Source organism: Sceloporus undulatus, chromosome 3, assembly GCF_019175285.1.
Source record: "Sceloporus undulatus isolate JIND9_A2432 ecotype Alabama chromosome 3, SceUnd_v1.1, whole genome shotgun sequence".
NCBI classification, from domain to species: domain Eukaryota; kingdom Metazoa; phylum Chordata; class Lepidosauria; order Squamata; family Phrynosomatidae; genus Sceloporus; species Sceloporus undulatus.
The window spans coordinates 204,472,888-204,495,086 of NC_056524.1; the positions used below are offsets into that span (position 1 = coordinate 204,472,888).

A 22,199-nucleotide genomic window follows, 5' to 3' on the forward strand; every position below is an offset into this window, starting at 1 on the left:
GTGCGAAAAAGCGCCGAAAAGCACCAAAAATTTCTTTCGTAACCCGAAATAACCTTCGTAACCCGGAACAGTTTTTTTAATTGATTTTTTTTCGTAACCCGGAAATTTCGTAAGGCGGCGCATTCGTATCCCGGGGTACCACTGTACATACAATCTTTTTAATTGGATGGTTCCCTGCCCTCAGGCTTACAATCTAAAAAAAATCCTATGGAATTTTGGGATTTTAAGTTTAGGGAAGCGCATTGAGAATTCTCAGCAGGAGAGGTCTAGTACTTCACCAAAGGACAAACTTCAGGATGTTATAGGATTCAGCCACAGTAATTAAAGTAGAATCACAGAGTGATAACTGTGTGGCATTAATTGGCAATGGGTGAGACAAATCGGCTCTTTTTTTTTTCTGTGTGTGTGTGAGGCATTCCATGGAGTCTGGAGAGGATGAGGGCTGCAAAAGTGTGTGTGTGTGTGGGGGGGGGGGGACTTAGCTGACCCTCAGGCATGTCTAAATATTCTGTCACATTTCAGAGTGATCAAGATTCAGAACCCACAATAGGGCTATGGAGATAGAAGCAAGCCTGGTTCTGAATGGCTGCAAATATGAGAAGGGAGGCTTGCCCTCCTCTTTAATAGTGTCCCTGGATTGGTGGCTTTCTAGTTTTGCCCATACAGTATAACCAAATTAGAGCCACCATGGTGCAATGGTTTGAGCATTAGACTCTGGAGAGAGCAGGGTTCGATTCCTTTCTTGGCTATGGAAACCAACTGGGTGACTTTGGGTGAGCTACAAATTCTCAGCCCTAGAAACCCCCATGTAGCAGTAAGTGAGAAACTACTTGGAGGCATACAACAACAGCAACACAACCAGCACCAGCACCACCAGCATGCAACCACACTGTTGTTACAGTTACACCAACTGTAAACCGATACATTTGGGGGTGGAACAATTAAGTCCCCTTAGCTTTACAAAAGACTGGCTCCTTCTCTCAAGCAATTAAAAATGTATAGAACTGGTTTGCAGATAAGAATCAACAAAGCAGCTCTGGAAAGTGTCATGATGAGTTCCTGTACTTCAAAAACTTTACAATCACACCATTTTTATGTAATACAGAGAAAGCAGAAAGTAGTAGACGGCAGTGCCCCAGTTCAACTAACTATTTGTTTGGCTGCTGCTACATTTTGCAGTGAGAAAGTAGTACAGTACTATAATTTTATTATGAAAAATGAGCCCCCCAGGGCCAAAAAGGACCCCTTTAGACTAAGGCATCAATGGAGATAAGAGTCAGAATAAATAATCTGGATTGTGTCATGTTTGAGGAAGAGAGCCTGGGCTACTCCCAGCATGTCAGAAGGAGCAGATCTGAAATGAAATGAAGATACAATTCTGGGACAAATGCCAAAGAGACCAGGATAATTCACTAAGTAAAGAAAAGTTGGCAATTACTTCTTGGTCATCATAATTCATAAAGTGTAAATCATTAAACATGTTAAATTCCTGAAAAATTAATGTCGTTGTATAACACCTTTGCAAAATATCTGAGAATTGATATGCCTTGCCCAGTACAAAGGCATACTTTGCATTCCAAATACAAAAGCTCACTCAATTTCATCACAGTCCACAAGTATAAATCACAAAGACCCCACCCTTCTGAAAAGAAAAGAAAGCCTCTTCACACCTTGCAGCCTGTGCATGAATTTGATGAGAAATCTAGCCATCTGAGAAAGCCAGGGTGGTGTAGTGGTTTGGGTGTTGGATTCTGGGAGGCCAGGGTTAAAATCCACGCCCAGCTATGGAAATCCACTGAGTGACTTTGGTCTAATCACACTCTCTCAGTCTCAGAGGAAGGCTAAGGCAAGCTCCCTCAGAACAAGCCAATAACATTAAAAATCTACCAAACAGTGATATCTTTATTGAGCCAACCAAAATGTACAATGTACATGTTGCAAGCTTTCAAAGCTTCACTGGCTTCTTCATCAGGCCAGGTGTTAAAAGCCCTATAGGAGGGGGAAAAAACCCTGGAAGATGTTTGTCACTGAAGATGTTAGTAATTTTTCTCCCTCCTGTATGGTTTTTAACATGTGGCCTGATGAAGAAGCCAGTGGAGCGTGATGAAAAAATATTTACATTATAGACTGGTTTTTATGGTAGATTTGTAAGCTGCCCTAAGGGCACTGCCACCTGGGCAAGACAAAAACATTTTAAATCCATACATTGAAGCAGAACTTGGAACAGTTAATTTTTTGAAGTGCATTTTCTATAATTTTCCAGCCAGCGTGAATAGTTCTGGAGCAGACATTCAAAACAACCACTTTCTCAAGTTCTCTGAAGTGCAGAATGTGTTAAATGTTAAATTCTAAAATCTTTTCCCATCAGAAATAAAATGAAGCATCTTACAGATCTAGCAACTACTGCAAAAAACTATGGCATCTAAATGGAAAAAAGGGATTGTTGAAAAAGAACACCTACATGCAATCAGAGGCTGAAAACATTTCATAACTGTCTCTATGGATGTCGAGGAGAAAGTGAGACTTCTGCTGATTGTGAGTGGAAATATAATGTTTCCTTATCTACCAGTTAAGACATTCTCCTTCCTAAAAAGGTTTCCATGAATCCTTTGGACTGCCACAGAGGTGTACCAGTAGTTATGGGAAGGGGGGGGGGGAATAAAGGCATTGCAGACTATTAAAATTCCTCCACCTTGAAATTTTTCTTCAGTACCCACATTTCTAGTATTGTAGTAAGTTAAAATTTCAGTTCAGCACTAATACAGACTAGGCATTCAAAGAAACAGGCAAGGCAAAGGCCTCATCTTCATGGAAGAATTAATGCAGTTTCATGCCACTTCAACTGTCATGAATTAATGCTATGGAGTTACGGGTTAGTTTTGTGAGATATTTAGCCTTCTCTGTCAGATAGATCTGGCACCATAACAAAATACAGATCCCAGAATTCCATAGCATGGAGCCATGGCAGTTAAAGTGGTGTCAAACGACATTATTTCTGCAGTGCCGATGAGGCCAAAGTTATCAAGGGAATGGAAACACAGCAAATATTAAAATTCCACGTGTGAATGGTTTTCCATGTTTTATGCTTTGGAGTCCTAGAAATCTGGGGACTGAAGGAAAATTTCACTGGAGGCAGAATTGTTATTCAGGAGACAAAACCCTTACTCACCCAACCCCTAGTAAAAATATGATCTGTCCTTGATAGCACACCAGGTATGCCACATCATGCTTCCTGCTGGGACCCATCAGGCAACTCTCAGAGTCAAGAGAGAAGACTAAGCCACACATTAATCAGCAGAAATGAGTCACTTCAACAAATGTTCACTTGGACATTTTCTCATTTCTGAAATGGGGAACAGCAAGACCTGAATGCAACATGTGGAGGGGTTGACTTTCCAATGGACCCTGCCCACAGGACATCAAGCAGAGTAGCTGTGTCAGACAGCAGATTTTGACCTAATGCTAACTAGAGGAGACTCATTGAATCAATAGACTTACCTATGTGTTGACTCATCATTCAAGAACTGATATTATGGGTCTACTTTAATTGAGACTAGCAAATAGGATTCAGGCCTTTCAGGGCAGCAAATTGTGGGCTTCTGTACCTTTTTATGGGAATGGATGAGGATATGACATTTGCTTCTCTCCCTCAGGCAGCTAAAGGCCTTGGGCCTGCTGTGGCCCTTTGTGAATCTTGACCCCTTTGTGAATAATCATCTTGCTTCTTTTCTTTTGGATGAGATGCAGCCAGCAGTGACCCCTGGTTCCCATTCCCATCCCGCCACTTCAGGAAGAGAAAGACTGAGCTCTACAATGTAGGCTTTCAAAGAAAATAGGCAGGCAAACTTACCTGGGAATGGGAAGCTAGCAAATAGAAGAGTTCTAGATGTGAATTATTTTCAGTGTCAGTCAGGGGCTGTACAGACTGCCCCTAAGGGGTGGCCTGCAGCCACCTCTCTCTGTGCTGGATCAGGGCCACAGCAACCGTACGCCACGGCCCCATTCTTACCTTTCTGCGCCGCAAAAAGGAGCCACAAAAAAGCGGCTCCTTTCTGTGCGGTGGAAAGGGTGCCATAGCCTCTGGTGCATGGCTTTTCCATGCTCCTTTGGTGCTGTGTCATGTAGACACAGTGCCAGAGGAGCACTGTGACACCACTCACCACCACTCACGGTGTGCGGTGTCATGCCAGCCTGGGGGCAGAGTCAGGGCATGCGTCATGTGGACACCACAGCCAGACTCTGCCCCCAGGCTGGCCTTAATGGCCAGTCTGTACAGCCTTTCATTCTCTAGAATGCTAAGAATTTGTGGACTGGAAAAAAGTTTCATTTAGTGGGGTAGAATTCTTATTTGGGTAGCAAAACCTTAATTTTGCCACTTACATGCGTACATTCCCTAGATTGCCACATACTTCTGTATTGTAATGTCCCTTCCTTAGTTTGAAAAAGGACAGAACCTAAATGATTCAACTTATGCTGCTTTGGGTGCATGGTTGGTTCAGGAAAGTCAGTGTGGGATGAGGATGTGAAGAGATTTTCCATGGCAAATGTTGAATCCTCTGTCCTCACAGCCCTGTCGATTTGTAAGCTGCAAGTGTGCAGATTTCCTTTCAAGCAGCCCACGGGTTTCTCTTAGAAACCAGTTCAAAAATACGCCTTGATACAAGAAGGTACTGTTCCCATGTATATTTTGAACCAAATGTACTCTGAAGATTTGGTACACAGCAAATATCAATGCCCTCACCATTCATGTGAGATCTTATAATAGCTGACAGAGAAAAGAGGAGATCCCCAAAAGCTTTTATACAATTGCCTAGAACTTGAAAAAATTGCTAATTTGCATTTTGGTTCCAGAATCCTCCAAGGCATCATGGTCAAATGAAATTTCTAATCCCAGATAAGAGTAGACTAACTAAATCAATTACTGAATGGTAAAACATTTATATGAATCCTATTGCTTCAACCAGTCAATATTAACAACTGGATTTAGGCCAGAGGTAGGAATCACACAGTCATTTTGATATTGTTTGACTGTAACTTCCATCAAACCTAGCCAACACAGCCAATGATGAAGAATGTTGGGGCTTGCAGTCTCACAGCATGTTTCCCACCCCTGATTTAAGCCTAATATTTCCCTTGAAGGCTTCTTTTTTTCCATAACAGGAAATGGTATGCCTATTTGACATTTCAGAGCAGTAAGCACTACCAAGGTTTAAAAGAAAGCAAAGCAAAAAGATTAAAGTTAGCAAGTAATTCTTCTTGGTTTTTAAGCCAAAATGGTTTGTTTTTTAGCCTCTGAGAGCTGAAGCCAAAATAGATGTGTCATCCTTTATCAAAGGGTACAATATTATCTACCAGTCTTGTTTAGGGCAAAGCTTATTTGGATGTGAGAAAGGCCTCTCTGTCTGGGATTGATCCAATGTGGTTATCTCAAGGAATTATTCACAGAGGAAGTGCCAGATTGGTTTGATGAGCTCCCAGACTCAATTAGCCAATGCTTTGCCTGTGGGCGTCAGCATGTAAAAACCTCCTAGGGAAAGGGCTCCTTCTTTAACATATTAATAGGTGTTCCCCAGAGTTAACAGTACTAATGCTAGCTTGATGCTCATCTACATGAGAGTGCTTGAAAAGGCATTATGTGGGAGTAGGATTCTGCAGGGGTGAGAGTTCAGAAACAGTAGGAAGGGTGGAAATTGTTGTTAATGGTTTGGGGGCATCTTCAATTCAGATTTCCCAGGACTGAGAGACAAAAAAAGAATAGCAGGAAACAGGGAGTATAAAAAGTACATTCCATCTAATTGTATGAAGAACATACAGCCCATGCTATGCTGTTTGTTCCATTCAAGAAATCTTTCACCCCAGGCAGCCATAATGATGACTAAGAGCTTGATGGAGACCTAGATCAGCACAGTAAGGCATTCGTGCTACTGGATTCTGATTCAGTATGTGGAGAGATCTTGTGGCACCTTTGAAACTAACTGAAAGAAATTGGCAGCATCTAGCATCTGGCATGCAAGGCCAACAGCCATCCAGCTCTATGTTGCTTGCTTGCTGCCCAAGGAGATTTATCAGGGCCAGAAGAAGGGAGTGTGTGATTATTCTGACTCTGAAGCAGCTGTTAAGATGCCATTTAAGCAAGTGCCTACAATATTTATTTCCACTATCACTACCGTAAAGTTGTCTCTGGTGTAGTTCTGAAAATAGTATGGGAGGGCAGAGGCAGCAATAGACTGATGTTACATTATACTATGAGTGTATCCTGGCCAAGATGAACTGAAAACATCTGGATGCTTGAGGAACAATTAAGGGTCATATAGTTCTGGTTTAAGAGACAGGAAAATCACACACAAGTGCCTCTCATTCTCCTTGGTGGTTAAATATATGACCATTACAAATTCAGTTATAACAATTTGCTGCCCTTTGATGATGCCCCAAATGTTCTGCTGAAGTTGGCTCCTTCAGTTTTCCCAGTGGTATGGCCAGCCTTGATTTTGGACAATTACACCATTTTTGCCCTTGGATGAGAGGGCACACTTGATTTAGCTTCCAATGTGCTAAAGTTAGAATCGTCCAAGGTGCTGTGTTTTCTGTCATGTACAGATGTGAAAGCTGGACAATAAAGAGAGTGGACAGGAAGAAAATCAACTAATTTTAGATATGGTGCTGGATAAGAGTGCTGAGGATGGCCAAAAAGACAAACAAATGGGCCTTAGAACATATCAAGCCATATTCTGCCTGGAAGCCACAAGGACGTAGCCAGGGATTTTGGGAAGGGGGGGGGGTTAAGACTAAGTGGCCACCATTCTGAGAGGTAAGAGCCCCCCCAAGACAACCAAAAGCGGGTCGGCGTTTTAGCCGCGCGACAACTTGATGGCACCACTGTTAACTGTCCGTTATGGTTGTGCTCGGGCAATGGGAATCTTGGGAAACTGTAGTTGAAGTCATCTTGGCAGGGGTGCATCAACACAAACTACAAATCCCAGCATTTCGCAACATGGAGGCCAAGGGCAGTTAAAGTGGGGCATCAAACTGGATTATTTTTTCAGTGCAGATGCAAAACTGAGTCCCTTCCTCTGAAGGTGTTTACAATCAGATAAAGTCAGTCGGATTAAAAGCAAAGATGCAGCTGCTCAAGCAAATGTAGCGGCAGACAACTTGTTCATGGCTGCAGAGACACTCTGCTCATGCTGGGGTTGAGACACGTGGATGTCCAACATAGCTGAGCTGAGCTGACGAACCACAGGTTCGGCATCCGACAACATGTTCATTTGCCCACTTCCAAGAAGGGATTTTTAATTTTGAGGACACACACACAACAAACACAACACACACACAACCTTTAATTCCAAGACTAGACCCTACCTACCTATTCTATTATGCATAGCTATGCGATTATCATATAATTGTTAATTCCAAGCCATATATGAGTTCCTTTCTTTATTAAATTAAACAAAAATCCCGTTTAAGAGGAATTGCCTATTTTGGGAGAAAGGCAAGGGTATAAAATCAATCATAGAACAATTAATAGTGCAATAGTGCCACAAGTGCAAGTGGTTTGCATGGGATAAGTACATTATAAGAACGTTATGAACTTTATACGATTGTAAAAACTATGTAAAATGCACAGTAGGCCTCAGTAGATGCTACAGAATCATGGAATCATAGAGGTTAGAAGGAAGAGGGATCCCCCAATGAATGGGGAGCCATTCCAGTCCAACCCATTCTGCAATGTCACGGAATGCTCCGCAGTCAAAGCACTCCTCAACAAATTGATGTAATGGAGGTGTCCATACTACATTGTAGAAAGATCTATGACTATAGATATATGCTATGGTAAAGATCCCAAACCACCTTGTAGTTCTGTATAGATTGGTGAGTAAAGGCGGGATATAAGAAAATAACAACAACAACAATTATTGGATATTGTAGTTTTGTGAGTGGTACGATTTTAGCCTTCTTTGGTGCCAGAGAGCTCGTGGTGGCACAACATACTACAGAAATCGCAAGGTTATGTTCCATAGCAGTAAAGCAGGTGTCGAACTGGAATTAGTTTCTTGCAGTGTGTTTCAGTCCGTATTAAAAACTGCAGTTCCCATTCAGATCCTGTGGTGCTTACTGGTATGATGGGGCCTGCAGTCTAGATCATTGCCCTGGTAGTCAGGGTCATAGAGCTCCACAGCACAAGATATCATCATGCTTAGAATTGATTCCATATATTAATTAATTAAGTACATAAAAAGCATAGAGATAGAAATGAGGACCCCAACGAAGGGCCATCCAGTCCAATGCCCATTCTTGACACATGCAGGAACTCTGCCATCAAAGCATACCCACCTCTGACATGCTAGGAAAAAAAGGTGCCAGTCTAACGTTTATTTATATATTCTATATTTGTCTTGTTAAAAAAGAGAAAAACAAGGCTCGGGAAGGAAGGTCCTCTATGCTTTTTGGCATCACAGACACACCGCTTTTTTGTGTTGTTGGCAAAAAATCGCAGGATAATGGAATGTTTTTGAAAACATGTAGTCCATTGCTTCAGGAGAAAATTGTTCCAGAGTAAGAAGCCTGAGTCTATCCTTCTCTTGGACTTCTTGAAACTAATTATTCCAAAACCCCCAAACTGACCTGAGAGCAATCTGGTCTGACCCAACTCAAGGATACCTCGGGAGATCCTGAAGGTGTAGATCAATGACTGAATTGAATTATTGATAGTATACAAGGCATAGTGGTCTCAGGGTTCTGCTGCGAAGCTCAGTATGCAGAAGCACAAAATTATTTTTAAAAATATTGTGATGCATTTCAATTACAGTGGTGGGGGGGTACCTACGGGCGTCATCGGTATACATTAATACCCAGGTTTACGAATTTGTCGGGAATAAAAAACCGAAAAAATCCCATAAGAAATTAATTGTTTCCGGGTTACGAATGTTGTTGTTCGGGTTAACGTAAAAAAACGTTTGGTGCTTTTCGGCGCTATTGGTTGACAACGGAATCGCAGCCTTTAGTTTCTGTCCCCCCATTAGCCGCCTGATGGTCAACATTTTCGGCTTACGAAGTGCTGTTTCGGGTTACGAAAAAGCGGGTCCGCGGAAGCGAATTACTTTCGATACCCGAGGCACCACTGTACTTCAATCCGTTTATGTTCTGTAGAGATGGCATTAGGAACATACATGGATCCCATGCTCCCAGTTAGTAATATCCCATTAGAACATACTGTTTACTGTATATAATAATAGCCAAAATCTGAAAAAACTCAAAATGACAAATACATCTAATTCCTCAGCATTTGGGTAAGGGGATTGGATAACTTATTGTATTATTAGTATTGGATTATTATTTAGTATTTATTATTTTATGAGTATTATTATTATTATTGATGTTATTATAACTATATTGTACATGGATATAACAGCTAAAATTGTAGAGAAGTACACCTTTTTCCTTCTTTTTCGTTCTTCAGTTCTCCCTGAGGGAGGAAGGGGTGGGAGGAGGAGTAGGAGTGAGGTAGTGGAAGAGCCGGACTCATCTGAAGGAAGGAAACAAAAGCGAAAGGAGTCCATATGGGACTCCCCTCCTCTCTCTCCTCTCTCCCCCCTCCCACTCCCGCGTCACTTCCTCCCTCCCTCCCTCCCCTGCCCCCCTTCATATAAGCCAAGGAGGGGGAAAAAAACAAAAAAGCAGGAGGAAAAGATGGAACGTTTGTTTTGTCTTGTCTCTGTTCCCTCCGCCCATGGTTTTTAATGGAGGGGAGGGGGGAGGAATGGAGCCCGGTTTGAACAACCCACAGGAGGGGCTCGATAGTGGGAGGGGGTTTGGGTTCCAACCCCCACCCCCCCCCCCGGCTACGTCCTTGGAAGCCAAGATGAAGAAAATGGGGCTGTCATACTTTGGCCACATAATGAGAAGACAGGTCTCATTAGAAAAGACAATAATGCTAGGAAAATTAGAAGGCATTACAAGGACAGGTAGACCACATGCCAGATGGATGGACTCAATCAAGGAGGTCACAGATTATAGAATATTATTGTTAAATAGAAGGGGAGTAACATTTATAGAACATTTATATATAACTATAGGCTTGTTTCTATAGTTTTTCTTCTTTATATATGCTAAATAAAATCAGATAACACAGATGTAGATACATGTTTTTTTTAAAAAAACAAACAAACCTAAAAGTAGTCAATATCTTAAAAGTATGAATCGAGACTAAAGGATAGGAAACAGTTTGTTTTAAATGTTATTCTTGTATGTTATGTTGTTTGTTATTGTCTTATTGTTGTTTTTAAGTGTTGCTAAATAAAAGTGCTAAAAAAGGCCTTAATCTGCAGGACGTAAGAGAGCAGTGGAAGGTCTTAGAGATGTCTCATCCATAGAGTCACCATGAGCTGGCATCAACTCAAGGGCAGTTAACAACAACAAGAAGCACTTGAGGGAACAATTAGGACTATTAAACTATTCACTTATTTTGTAGGATTAAATTATTTCATATCTTGTATTTTTACATTATTGTCTTTATAACCCTATATTTCCTTGTAGAAAATTCTCTCAGTGTGTATATGAGAGAGAGAGAGAGAGAGAGAGAGTAGGCGAGGGAGGGAATTTTTTTTACTATGTTCAGTGGAACATATTCCTAACTATGGAGATTATCACATGGGCAAAAGTTATGCAAAAGTGACGGGAGAGAAGTGGGATGCTTCCGTCACTGCCACGCAAATGGAGTATGATTATCAGAGGTGTTCAGCGACATCCCTTCCTTTTCCCATCAGTGAAATGGAATGGTCCCCTCACTTTTGTATTAATGGGAGTTTCCGTTAATACAAAAGTGAGGGGACCAGTCCATTTCACTGAAGGGAGAAGGACAGGATGACCGCAGTGTTGCAGAAGGTCATGTGATAATCTTCCTCCAATCGTGCAATAGTGACGGGAGCATCCCTCTTCTCTCCCGTCCCTTTTGCCTGTGTGATAATTTTCCGTAGAACAGAGTTTGAATCCCTGCTCAGCCCTGAAACCCACTGGGTGTTCCTAGGCAAGTCACACTCTCTCAGCCTCATAGGTTGGCAATGACAACCCCCTTCTGAAGAATCTTGCCAAGAAAACTCCATGAAATGTTCACCTTAGAATCACCATAAGTCGGAAATGACTTGAAGGCACATGACAACAACAACAAAGTGTGCCTAGGACTGTAACTTCTGTCCTTTTAGTTCTTTGACATAGTACTGCTCAGGCTTGGTGGTGGCTTTTCTTTAACTCTGTGCTAAAGAAATGCATGAGAGGTTTGTGATTTGGTATAATCTAGTCTATCTGATTGAGACATTTTTGTTTCCTGCCCCGATCCATGGGGAGATGCAAGTAAGAAATGAGGAGGAGGAGGAGGAGGAGGAGGAAGAAGAACTGGAAATCCAAAAGCTCCTAACTCTGGAGTTACCCATGAGTGTTAGGCATTTCCTTTTTGGTTCCAGACTTTCTACTTGTTCTTCAATACGGGACATCACAGTCTCAAAAAATTCAATGAATATAATGTATTTCAAACTACTGTAATTAATCTAAAAGACACAGAACATGCAATGATTTGATTAAATAATCAGCTAACACTACACTAGCATTAGATAAGAACTATTTTATGTACCAGCATCTTGTAACATTTATGTATTCAGTACTGTATCTTTAAGTAGAAAACTAAATTGCACCCTGAGGATGGGTAACACAAAAAAGATTTCACTAAGTGTGGGAGAAAACTATGAAAAAGGAGTGGCTGAACTGGATGTCTGAAAATGAAGTATTACTTGAAATCCCAGTTGTTAGAAACATACTGAACATATGATATAGCCCACAGACAAGTAGTTACAGATTTTTCAAAAATATATTATGTTTTATTTTACAATACTTCCATTCTCCCTCTCTGTGTAAACCTTTGAAAGAATCTAACCCAAGTAACACACCATTAAAACAATATATTAAAAAACAAACTTAACTAATGAAGCCACAATAAACTTGCATTAAACTTATCAGCTATCTTTGATATACTATCCATTAAAATTATATATTGCTTTTATCATAGGGTGCCCATAACCTGTCCACTATTCTGAGGAAGCTTGATTTACAGTAAAAACCAAACGTATGTCTATGCAGAAGCAAGCTCTACTGGATTCAGTCAAATTTTACTCTTGGCTAAATGTATATGGGGATAGCAGCCTTATATGTTAGATCTGCAACACATTGCTTTCAGTCACACACTTTATGTCACACTGAGGCGTACAGGATATTGTGCCACATACTCAGATTGATGGGAAAGGAAATGCATAATACAGCATGCCATAACTGGGTCACACCAATGGTATATCTAGACGAGCTTCCTGTCTCCAATGTCAGCTAGAATCAGATAGTACAGGAAATATATAAGGAGCCAAAGGGCAAGTATGGGATAAATGGTTCATTCTTAGCTTCAAATACGCTGGGGCAAGGAACAATTCATGCAGTACAGTACTGACATGTGCAACTTCTCTGGCAAGGTATGTGGAGATGGCTCATGCTACAGTAGGACACTGAGTATAGTGAGATGAATTATTAATAATAAGGATAATGAAGGCACAGCATTTTGTTCGCAAGTTTCCTTTTAGCCTAAGGCTTCTGGAAGTTTTACATTAATATCAGGAAATGACTTACTCCATTACCGCTCTTGGGTCCTGTACAAGGAGAAAGATGGGATATAAATAAATATTTTTGCAGACAGCCCTTTATATCCACAGACTCTGCCTTAATGGATTCTGCCATCCATGGTTTCAAAATATTTTTTAAAAATTAAATAAAAAATTAATCCTTCATTTTGCCATTTTTTTTGCCACTTGGATGTTATTATCCATGGTGAGTGCAGGAACCATACCTCAGTGGATACCAGGACCCACTATACACCATATTATTTTAGATTTTAGAGTTTTACCTCTGTCATGTGGAGACTTGGTCTGATAGCAATCATAGATTAAGTTGGTACCAGCTGTTAATTTTCTTTTGGAGCCCAGATAGGAGAGATTCTGTTCTGGTGACTGAGGTTAGGTCCTGAAATGGCATCCTTGTAGTGGCATATGCACAGTCAATCAAACAAATGAGGGCCTGTCACTTTCAAACATAAGAATAATTTTGCATACAGCCCTCCTTAAGCAATTGTGTACAGCAGCAAAGTTGTGAATAGCTGGTAATTGGAAATCTCCCAAGCAACCTTCTAAATAGCAGTATGTTGATCAAATTTAGGCATCCATAATGATTATGTACAAACTTAGTCAGCAAGAGTAACAAGCCAAGAATATTAATGACAAAAGAGATATTATGCCACCTTGGTTTCCATTTATTTCCTATGTAGAAGTCATTCAAGCTTCTGTTCAAATTCCAATCAAGTACAAACACCTCTATTTTTTATCAGTATGATTCAGCATGATAATGTACATAATTCATTTTTTAAACATTCTTTTGTGAGCTTCTCCTTCAGTTTTAGTGGCTTTCCAAGCATATCCAGAAATATACTAAGGCTTGTTAACCCTTAGTATATATATTTTTCCATACTGCAGTCTTACTCAGAAAGAAGTCCCACTGAGTTCAGAGTGGCTTACTGCCAGGTGGACCTTAGTGATCTTGTTGCATTGTTATATGTTTGCTTACTTCCTGTCATCAGTATTTTTAACTTTATTTCAAAATGAAACAGAGACAAAGAACAACTGTGCTGGGCCATACCAAGGTCCATCTAGCCCAGTAATCTGATTCAAAGTTCAGAAAGGTTTATTTATGGACTACATTTCCCAGAATCCCCCACTCAGTTGGCTAGTATTCCAATATCTAATTCTAGGAAGGGTACACAAATAAAGCTATTCATTCATTCATTCATTCATTCATTCATTCATCCATCCATCCATCCATTCATTTCCTACCTTCCTCTCAATAAATGAGCCAAGCTATCTTTGTTGGACTAAAGCTCCCAAAATCCTGCAGCCAGGATTGCTATTTGCTGTGGTTGCCCCAAGCTTCTGAAGTTGTCGTTCCAGACAGACAGACAGATTTCCAACCTTTGTCTATGGTGCCCTGGTTATTGCAGGGTAGGTCAGTATCTTGAAGGCTCCAGGTCCTGTTTGATCTTGGAAGCTAAGCAGGATCAGTCCTGGTTATTATTTGGATGAGAGAATGCCACTGAATACCAGGTGCTGTAGGCTATATTTCAGAGGTATTAACTCACAAAACTGCCTCTGAGTATTACTTGCCTAAGAAAACCCAGTGAAATTCATGGGTTGCCATAAGTTGACAGGCAATTTGAAAGCTACACAGTGTAGCTGTCATGAACTATTATCCCTGATAAGCTTTCAGGAATTTAGCCAGTGCTTTTAAATGGTATCTTGGCTCACTATCACCACTATTATGATCTGTGTGCTCCTTTTATCTACAAAAAGAAGCTCAAAGTAACTAACAATATCTTGTCACCATCCTCAAATACAGTAATATTATTATGACAATTTTGAAAGATAGCATATGACAAAATAGCTGACAATAAAATTGTAGAATAAATATATATACAGGCCTTCCATTGAAGGCATGCAAAACATCAATTCAATTAATAAATGCAGTCAACCCTCCATATCCACAGATTTTTAATTTATTTTTATTATTTATTTAGAGTATTTGTACCCTGCTCTTCAGATTCTCGGATTCAAGCATCTATGGCTTCAGAATATTCCAAACAAATATAAATTCCATAGCAAACCTTGATTTTGCTATTTTATATAAGGGACATCATTTTCCTAATCATAGTATTTAATGGGACTTGAGCATCTACGGATTTTGGCATCCACGGTGGGTCCTGGAACCAAATCCCAGTGGATAACAAGGGCCCACTGTACAACACTCCTGAACACTATTATTAATGGACAAAAAAAGAAAAAACAAAATACATAGTCTAAAATATACCTAATTATACCCCATTCCAGTAGTCAAACTACCTAAAACATTTGGGCATACCATTAGAGACTAACTGCACAATCCAAGAGGAAAAGACAAGCATACAGCCAATGAGTAAAAGTCATTGAGTTGTCTTCCCCAGCTACTAAGAAATTGTGACAGTTCTCAATTCTCACCCACAATCTCACAAAGAATCACTTCAGTCATAATTAAATTCTCGCATGGACAACACATCTACATAAAAGAAAGCAGGAAATCACATACAGATTATCAGATATGACAGCTGCAGGAGTGTTTATTTCATCCCACAGACATATACAGCATACGTGGCCTGGGGAGCCACGACCAATCATGGCTTCTTAATGTGTATACCCACAGTGAAATAGATGCATGCTCAGTAATCATGTGTCATGATCTACTCACGTCAACATGAAGTGTAGGAAATGCATCACATTTTAAATGATGCCAAATGGACGATGGCTTATTTGCCAATTCATTTGCCCACTTCATACACCCAGTTGTGAGCAATGAAATCTGAGTGACAGCTGGTCTGTCAGCCACTTGAAGTGTGGATGTGAACGATTCTGAGGTGGATTTAGTATAGAGCTGAGAAATTACAAAGGTCTGAGGAGTTCGCATGTATCACACAGCCACTTCCTGTTAGAAATAGAAAAGCAAGGGCTTTAAGAATGGGCTATAAGAAACACCATTATAGCAACAGCTTCAATGGCTGCTGGTTTGCTTCTTGACACAATTCAATGTGCTGAATCAGTTACTGAACATTAGCAGGAACGTCAAAGGAACCAATTGTTTAGGCAGGTGGTGGGATCACATTCTCTGGATGTTTTTTTAACGGAGGCTGGACTGCTCAGGATGCTTTAGCTCAGTGGTCCCCAAACATTTTTGGGCCACCCCCCTTTCCTCTTGGCCAACAACCCTAGCACACCCCACCACTACATATTTCTTGATGTAGGTCTACTGTTCTACTGCAAATTCAAAACAACCAGACTCACATCCAAAGCACACTGCAGAAATAGTCCAGTTTTGAGATTGCTTTAACTGCCCTGTCTCAGTGCTAGGGAATCCTGGGAATTTTAGTTAATTGTGGTACCACAGCTCTCTGACAGAGACGCCTCTCACTTGTACCAGCCTTGTGACGAAGGCCAGTCTGGCAAAAGGCTTCTTGGTCGCTGCTCTTCCAGCTGCTCAGCTGTTGCCCCCAAGGTGGCCAGGGGGAAGGGAAAAGCTTCTCCCTGGCAAGGAAAGACTCTCAATCCTTCTTCGACAGGGTGGAGAGGGGCACAGCCATTGTGTGTGTAGGGGGCTTACAGAGGCCACATCTTCTGGACTGGAGGCTGATGTGGATGAGGAAAACGAAAGATTTTTACTACAGGAGCCACTCCAAGGCAAAGGACTCTTTCTGAAAATTGACCCTGGGTACTCTTCTCCCTCCTTCTCCAGAGATGTGTCTTCCCCACACAGCTTCAAGTGCCCCCCCAAACATTTCTTCTGCTGCTTCCTCTTCTCTCATCCTATCAGATGAAAGAAAGCAGGAACAGCAGTGCAGTTACAACCTGTCAGCCAAGTCCCAGCCAAGCTCATAAAACTTAAGCAGGGTCCTGGATTTGAAGACAAGGTCCTTTTTGCCACCTCTTCCCCCCTGCCATCATGTGCTCTAACTCGATGCTCCTGTCAATCAGTCTGTCCCAAATTTACGCTGCTCTGAGCCACAGACGCAACGCTCTGCAGCCAACTGCCATTGTCACTACTAGCTAAAGATGTGGCTCACATGGGCAAGCAGAGAGTGGGAGACAACACCACACAAAGTGATCAGAAAGGTTGTGTGATTTTAAGGGATCCTGAAAAGAAGTTTAATGCAACCCTCATCTCCATCATGGTCCTAAAGGCCGCTGTTCCCCCTTTTTCCCTCTCTGTTCTCCTGTATCTTTCTACTGGTCCCCCAGGGGGGCTAGTGCCCACTTTGGAAATCACTGCACTGGAGATCCTCCACTGAGCAGGAGGTTGGATTTGATAGCACATGGTAACCCTTCCAACTCTTATGATTCTATGATAAGAGGGGTGGGTTGGGGCTTGGGACTGTATATTTTAATCTTGTAAGCTGCCCCGATTGCATTGTGTAGAGAGGTGGGATAATAATAATAATAATAATAATAATAATAATAATAATAATAATAATAATAATAATAATAATAATAATAATAATTACAAAGCCTTACACTGCTCAGGTCCAGGTTACCCAAAGGATTGTTATCTTCCTATTTGACCCCAATCCAGCCTGCTTGTGTCTTGAGATCTTCCGGAGAAGCCCTTCTGTCCATCCCACCATCCACACAGGTACATCTGGTGCTAACAGCTCTCAGGCTCTGGAACTCCCTTCCTAGAGAAATTGCAGGGTTCCCTCCTTACTACCTTGAAGACCTTATTGTTTTGGCAAGCCTTTAAGGCCTTACACAGGGGTGCTATGATGTTTTATTTTGCAAAGTGATCTTGCAGCACCTTTGAGACTAACTGAAAGAAAGAAGCTGGTCTAGCATGAGCTTTTGTAGACTTGAGTCTACTTCCTAAGATGTTTACATTTGTTATTGTTTTTAATTGTTTTTTAACCACTTTTACTTTTTTTTTGGACAGATTATATTGTTTAAACTTTTAGTATGATTTATTTATTTATTTATTGCTGTATCTTTTGTAAGCCACCTTCAGTCCCAGACTGGAAAAAAGAGAGATAAAAATGAATATAATGATAGAGGTGGTGATGATGATGATACCTCACCTTTTCTTCAATATTGGGATTGAAAGTGGCTCACAAAAAAGAAAAAGAATAAAAAAGCCAAATCCCCTCTAAATGGAGTGAAATGGCATTGGAATGCATTTAGCCATTTGAGGGAGGAAGAAATTTTCTGTCTGGAATGAGTGGCCTTGTGGGGGTCTGCAGAAACAGCCCTGTGGCCCACCTGTGGCCCATGGGTCCCACTTTCCCCACCACATCACAACCATGGTTTAGTTGCAGAAGAGATTCAGAATGTTGTTTCACCCATTGTCAAGTGAACCCAGAAGAATAATGGGATGGGAAGCTCATTAGTCAACAAGAGATTCTATGCAGATATTTATTTGCTATTGAGTGGGGGCTGCACTGCCTTGGGTCCCCTCTAGCTTTAGTGGCATTGACATGCAAAACAGTGTCAACAACACAAATTCTCATGTGGGAAGTGCTTGTTCCTGTTCCCTTAATAATGGCAAGGAACTGAGCTGAAGCATAGAAGGAGAGCACTACAGCATCCCAATGACTTGCTGATTTGTGAGTAATGTTGCCACTGAAGTCAGTGAAAAACTCTGAAGTGTGGATGACACTTGGTGCCCACAGAGTTCCCACGTCAGTCTGTCTTAGTCAGAGCAAGAGCATGGGAACAGGCCCATGGGATGTATTTTATAATTATTTGATGTAGAAAGATCCCATGCCAGTTTCAGTCATGTTGATACACTAGCCCATTGGCACCACACAAAGGATATTTTTACTGTGTGAATCTGCTTGGGCTAAGAGTCCAGCACAAAGTATGGAGGTGGGGTTTGAGAAATATTCATCACAGTTCTAGATTTTCATAGATGCAGACAGTGGGCTGAGTTTTTCTCTTCCATCATGAGATGATTCTCACATGCCACACTGACCAGGGCTCACTGATGTTGTTGCTGTTAATAGCCCTCGAGTCAACCTTGACTCACGGTGACCCCATGGATGAGACATCTCCAAGACTCCCTGTCCTCCACTGCTCTGTTCAAGTCCTGCAGACTCAGGCCTGTGATCTCTTTGACTGAATTTAACCACACTGTTACCCCTGAATTTAAACTGGCATATGATTTCCTTTTTTTCTAGTGCCCTCTACCTTTCCAAATATCATTGTGCTTTTCCAGTGATTCATGCCTTCTCATGATGTGGCCAAAGTATGACAGCCTCAATTTAGTCATCCTGGCTTCCAGGGAGAGTTCAGGTTTGATATGTTCCAGAACCCATTTGTTTGTCTTCTTGACCACCCACAGTATCCTCAGCACTGCACTCTTCTCTAGCACCAAATCTCACTGTCCATTTCTCACATCTGTACATTTTTTATATTGCTCTTCAGTGTATTGTTTCCATCTTTATTATTTTGTTGTGGTTGTGTATTATATTCCTTTTCTGATTGTAGTGCATTCCCACCATTGGTTTACATTTTTCTTTAAATCTGCAGAATTTGTGGAAGAGGTCTCTTGTTCTTCTTTCTTTGTTGTGATTGTTCTAGTAGTTCTCTTTGTTCTTTCACACTAATCATTGGACTTTTAGCATTCATGGTTCTTATTCCCCCCCCCCCCCCTGTCTCCTTTTGCTTCTTGTCTTTCTTTAACTGTTTGAAGCATTCCATCTGTCATCTGTTGTTTCTTCTCCTTCTTTTTGGCCACAGTTATCATTTTTTGTATTCCTCTTTAGCTATTCCGGACTACTGTCTATAGGACTTGTCACTGGTGACTGTACCTAAAACCAAAGTGAAAAGAAGCAAAATTACTTACAAAAGGGAAAGGATTCACAAAGGGCATAGCCTCCAACGTTTAACAGTTCAAAACCAGGACACATGTGATCAAGAAACATCAGAGTGTGGCCAAGATAGGGAAAAATATTATTGAGGAAGAACACATGTTAGGATAGACTGAAGCAGCTGATTTTGCCTGATTTTATGGGGAGGGCAACATTTTCCTTGACTCACTCAGCTGGCGCAGACAACTTTTGCACTCTGAAAACTCAGTTTACAGCAACTGAAATAAGCTGTGGCCAAAAGAAGGAAGTGGGAGCTGGAGAGTGAAATTGGGACATTTTAAAAGCAGTGAAATAACAGAGGATTAATCATGAGCATCCATGCCAAACTGGGACATTTAGATACAACACTTTTAGCTGCCTGAATGAGAGCCCCCAGGAGCATGTTCCTAGCTAGTTACAGAAACCCACAATTTGTTGCCCTGAGAGGCCTGAAACCTACTGGTTGGTCCCAAGTACATTCACCCATAAAATCAATTGTTGAATGTGTTGAAAGGTGGGTCAACACATAGGTAACTTCAATTGATTTTATAAGTTTTATTTAGTTAGCATTAACATTAGGCCAAAACCTGTTATCCTGTCACATAGGCTTGATACCTAGTAGGACCAGTCCTTGGGGCAGAAGCAGCGAGGAAATCAGCCCCATTACATGCTTCAAGTGTTGGCACTCTCACTTCAAGAAATGAGAAACTGTCCACTGAACATTTATTGAGATGATGCACTTCTGTTGATTTCTGAGAGGCTTAAAAATCTTTTCTCTTAACTCTGAGCTGCCCTATGAAGTCCCAGCAGGAAACATGATGCTGTGGCAGCATACCTGGTGATCTATCAAGGACAGAACAATTGTATGTTGGGATGGTGGTGGTGGAAAGGAATGTTTTGTTTCCCCCAAATAAGATCCCCCCCCCATTACATTTTCTTTCAGTCCCCACATTTCTAGCATTACAAAGAGGGAGACTTTGAAAATCATTCACATCAGAACTCTTCTATTTTCTCTGTTCACATTTCCTTGGTACCTTTGTGTGCCCCTTTTCTTTAGCTGCCTAAACTATAGAGCTGAGTCTTTCTCATCCTGCAGTGCTGGGGTGAGACTCGCATACCTGACTTGCATCACGGGGCTCTGATGACTGAACCAAAAGAAAAGAAGCAAGATGATTCACAAAGGGCTCAAGATTCAAGATTCACAAAGGGACACAGCAGGCCCAAAGCCTTTAGGTGTCCTGAAGGAGAGCAGCAAATGGCAGTCCTCTTTCCAGGCCCAGGTCAAAGTACAGAAACCCACAATTTTCTGCCCCAAGAGGCTTGAATCCTATTAATTAGTCCCAAGAATATGACACTTGTACTGTACCAAAATACAGCTGCTGTGCTCTACCTGATGGTAGGGCTGGCCCTGGGGGCTGGAAATTCAATCCCTTACATTTGTAAACTGCTTAGAGACTGCTTAATGTGGTATGAAGTGGTATATAAATGAAGCTTCTATATTGCTTTTCAGTGTTGCTGCTTTAGAAATGAGAGACTGCCAAGAGAATTTTGGAGTGGCTTAAAAGTCTTTTCTTTTGACTCTGAGCTGCCCTATGGATCCCAGCAGGAAACATGATGTGGCATGTGGCATATCTGATGTGTTATTACACCTGGTGTGCTGTTATGTGTACAGAAAATAATACAGTTCTGATACAAGCCTAACGAATGATTTCTGCTTAATGTCGGTCTTTGACTCTAGATTAATTTCACTCTGGCTCCAGAAGCACCCTTTCTTATTTGAAGATTGTTTTATAATAAAGTAATTCTATTGTCCTTCAGGATCATTTTTCTCTTCTAAATAGTTTTGTTTCAAGTAATAGTTGGTATATCTATAGAGCAATCCTCTGTATGTTTACTCAAAAGTAAATCTCACTCAGATTTGGGGGAAGAAATACTTTTTACTAGCCCTGTTGAGTGGAGGATTCTTGGAGTTATTGTTGAAAAATGTAAAGTTTCCAAACTCAGAGCATAGGGAGTTGAATGGATCAGGTTGCTGTTGCTGAGATTGTAATCCTGGCCATGTTTTCATCACTGTACAACCACTGCATGCAAGCAGCCAATGTGATCTGTTGCATGCCAATGGGCAACTGAGCTATACTAGCTGCTTGTCATGCAGATGCTCTTTTTGGGGTATTTTAATCTGAAGAAGAGATGATATACATCTTCAAATATCCAATGAGCTGTTATATGGATTATGGAGCAAATCTGTTTCCTGTAGCTCTAGACATTTGCTCCCAAACCTCAACTAAACATTAGCAGGAACATCCAGACAGCAAAAGTTATTTGACCATGGAATAGAGTGAGTCAGAAGAGGCCAGATTATTGCCTATCACTATTGCTGCAGCATCATTTTTTCTGTATTGACAGGGGATTGGACTAGATCATCTTTATCTTGATTCTGTGATTCTATGACTCTGTCTGCAGGATTTGAGCATTGGTGATGAATCATCCTTCATAATTTTAAAACACATTTTGTATTTCTCTGTAATGGAAACATGGGATATAAATTCAAAAACAGCAAACAGAACAAATACACAGGCTGGAATCCTGTTTATCAATTACAATGTCATACTCGTAAACATAAGAAAACAAAGAAAACAAAATAAGGACAACAGAGGTTTTACATAAATTCAACCTGAGAAAACTGAAATAGTTAAGATTTCCTATA

General features: G+C 41.0%; 2 protein-coding genes across 6 annotated transcripts in view; both read right to left on the minus strand.

Annotated features, from left to right (window-relative positions):
- The window catches only part of PDCD4 (programmed cell death 4), a 777,136-nt gene that overhangs the window by 360,803 nt on the left and 394,134 nt on the right, over window positions 1-22,199 (minus strand). The window lies entirely within an intron of this gene.
- DUSP5 (dual specificity phosphatase 5) overlaps window positions 1-22,199 on the minus strand; it is a 428,280-nt gene that overhangs the window by 30,110 nt on the left and 375,971 nt on the right. The window lies entirely within an intron of this gene.